This window comes from Corvus brachyrhynchos, unplaced genomic scaffold (genome assembly GCF_000691975.1).
Source record: "Corvus brachyrhynchos isolate BGI_N302 unplaced genomic scaffold, ASM69197v1 scaffold14, whole genome shotgun sequence".
Taxonomy (NCBI): Eukaryota; Metazoa; Chordata; class Aves; order Passeriformes; family Corvidae; genus Corvus; species Corvus brachyrhynchos.
In genome coordinates this window covers 11,255,673-11,259,327 of record NW_008239110.1, presented here as the reverse complement: position 1 = coordinate 11,259,327, position 3,655 = coordinate 11,255,673, and positions in this window count along the sequence as shown.

Genomic DNA, 3,655 nt, shown 5'->3' with positions numbered 1-3,655 from the left:
AGAAATAAATTCTTGATCAAAAGCCTGAAATTTTAGTTTGCATTATTTAACCCAGGTTTGCACAGTAGCATTAAGTTTATTATGACTTTATCATGCTGCACATCAATGAAAATTGGGAGAAAGGGCTTCCACACACCAGGGGCAGTAAAGACAGGCCACCTTGGGCCTCCAAACATGCTGAGGCAACAGAGAATGTCTCAGTTCTGAGTCCTGTGCAACTCCAGACAGGTTGCCTTTAAAGTTACTGGTGCAGCTGCTGTAACAAAACAGTGTCAGCTGGAACACACCTACTTACTCTGACTCTAAAGAACACCTACCTGTTCTGACCCTACATGAAATACCTTCTATTTAGCAGTTTTGTAAAAAATATAGTCATGCACTCCTATAAACAAATAAACAGCTTATCTAGCACATCTTTAAAGAACTTCATGCTTCCCTTTCCTCCTACAGAAGGGGCAATTAAGGACATATTTTGAATTTAATCCTTCTGCAGGAAACTGACCCACTGTTTCTTGCAGAGAAGGCAACCATGGAAGACCACACTTGTAAACAAGGTTTCCTGTTGCAAACAAAAGAATCTCAGTACTACAGATATGTAGTGAAGGAAAAGAAACAAGTTAACATATACCTCACCACATTTAACACTGATCCAGAGCACTCATAATTGGTTTTCCTTCTCCACACAGCCAGCACCAGTGGGAACTTTGACAAATCAAGTGTTGGTACAATTGTACGAACACAGAACCTTACAGAAGCAGCTCAGCAGTCCAAAAGCACCACTCACCATCTGAGAAGATGAAAACAAGTGCACACTGTAATTAAGGGTCACGCTCTGCTACTGATAACAACAAGCTGTACCTGACTTTATTCACCTTCACTATTATCAGTGTTAGTGCTGAGGGTTCCAGACTCCATCACCACTGAGCACCAGATTTAGCAACAGCTGCAACATCCTACTTAATGACAAGTCTATCTGGAAATGGAAATATCCTCAATCAAGGCACCCCAAGGAGCTTAGCACCAAAAGGAAGGCAGCATATGTGCTATTACCAGCAGTAAGCATACACTAGAGCTGTATGAATGACTACTTGCTTGCTCGCTGAAGTCAGTTTTAAAAGCTCAGCTGTGCACAAAGCAGTTGTAGCTGCTATCCTGGACAATCCACTGAACACCTGTGAAGAACATGATGTGTAATGGCAGGCTGTTCTCATCAACCCTGAAAGTTTGGCAAAAGCCACAGATTTAAAACATTTTAGTTGCTCTGCCTTCTTCAATTTTGCTCCAACAAATTGGAAATCAAGCTAGCAAATAAACTAACATATTCTGGTATCAGAGGACCAATAGGAGAACTACTGAAAAGTATGTTTTGAAATCATGAGATAATAGCTGTATTTCCAGATCTCAGAGGTAACAGCAAAACCTTTTAACATGTAACTTTAGAATGAAAAATTAAAATCCACATTCATCACACAACCTGCAGTCAGTACAACAAAAACAACCAAACTAAACAAAAGAAAAAAATTCCCAACACCGAAACAAAAAATAATATCATCCCAACACAGAACAGAAGTGAGCAATTTACACATGTAACTTTAGAATGAATGAAACAATACATGGAAACAGCAGCAAATAACCCAAGATTTTTTTTCTGACCTGCTACCAACAACAATTGTTCTGCAAGGTAATTTCAGCTCTTCAGGGGACAAAGCCTTATAATTTCTGGTCATCTTATTTACAGTCTTGTAATAGTCAGTCTTAAATCTGAATGAATTTCAACACGTGCTGGAGAAGCAGTAGTAGCTTCTCAAAAAATAACATTTCAGACATCGCTACAGCTCTGGCTCCTTCCTGTGAGACAGGAGCTCAGCAACATTGGAGCTCAGCATTGGCTGGTGCCTTCTCCCTCCTCAGTGCTGCACAGGGAACAAGATGAAAACCAAGACGACCAAGAAACATGATTCTCAGCTTGATCTGTACCTCAGTTCAGTTGTCATATGTGTAATTTGTGGAGCACAGTGCTGGAATCTAAAAAGGAACTAAGCACATATGTAACACACTAGGCAATACTGCCCATAGCTTATTTAAGGTTTGACACAAGTTAAAGATCCTGTACAATAAAAATGTCTCTCCAAGCTATGAGGGAAACTCTCTCTCTTCCTTGGTACTAGTGTTTGCTCTGCAGCATTTCACCTGGTTGAATGCTTTCCAAGTTGGGAGTAAAAACTGTCAACATACAAACAACTTTTCAGAAGGTGCTGTTCTCTGTGTGCTTGAGATGTTATGCAAATACTTCATATCATTCTTTGACTTCCAAATGAGGAAGTGTTCTCCCTCTGAAATACAACATAATCAAGTTCCACAACAGCCCTGTACAGATGGCCAGTTTAAACTTCTAAGTGACTGGTATTAAGCCCAGTTTCTTATAATGATCTTAGAGAATTTAGTGAAAGTGAAGTCTTTTGAGTCTTTTATCACATAGGAAGGATCAACCATGAAACAGAACTATAAATAGCAATGGTTTAAAACAAAGCGAACAATTTTTAAAAATCACCAATGCCTATGCTCAAGGAAAGGCCTGCGTACCTCATATGCCTTTGCACACTTGATGACAAAAGACTTCACCTACTTATGTGGGATGCACTGCTGAACATTTCCTGAAAGAGCACTAAAAGACAACTGTACCTCTAACCTGGCATAAGTTTACAGAGTTCACCTAACTTGCATGACACCTCTAAACAGCCACTGGAAGTGGCTCAAAACAAGTTAAATCCTGGTGTCCAACAGTCTCACCCCTGACAGATCTCAAGAGCACAGGGATCTTCAGCATGAAGTTTTTTTCCTCTGCAGAAGACAGAAACAGGATACAGTCCACCTCATGTATTGTTAGCCCTTCTGAGTTGACAGCTTGTCCAATACAAGTTAGAGATCACCTCTCAATAGCCGGACAGAAAGCTTCACCTAAGAATATCTTGAATATGCTAGTTTTAGCTCCCCACTAGGAAGGGAGAGGTATGAGGAAGACAGACTTGTTCCATGATTTCCTCACAGTATGTGAAATCCAAACTCTGAGCTTATCCTTATGATAATAGGTGACGTGGAATCAACATATCTGCAAGAGCCAGAGTCCAATGGTCTTACACCTGAGACCTAGTAATAAATAAAATCACACAGCGGATATGAAAAAACGAGAGCTTTCAGAAGCACAGGCTCAGAGTTAACTCAAATGCCAAGCAGCACCAAATGCAGACCACATAATTTAATTTTGCAATACAGACAGCACACAGGACATACATGCTTACGTTTAACTACTTGTCCATCCTGTTTCTTCACATAAGAGTACTTGAAAAGAGATGGCTACTTTCATTCATCCACTTCTCGAGGTTCAGACCTAGCTCATAAACAGCACTCATAAGAGCAGGTACCCTAGCGCTCTTCCCTACTAACAGTCCGTGCCCTGCGCTTTCAGATGCTAGCAGTTCCTGTCAGCCCAGGGCTGAGGACAAGGCTCTAGAAAACAGGCAGGACCGCGTCTGCCCGACACAGGAGCTAGGCCAGAAGAGCACTGGGGCCATTCCCCAGGCTCCCCGGGGCCAGCTCTGCAGCGGCCAAACAGCTGCAGGGGGTGGGAAAGGAGCTGCCCGCAGAGAGGCTGGCG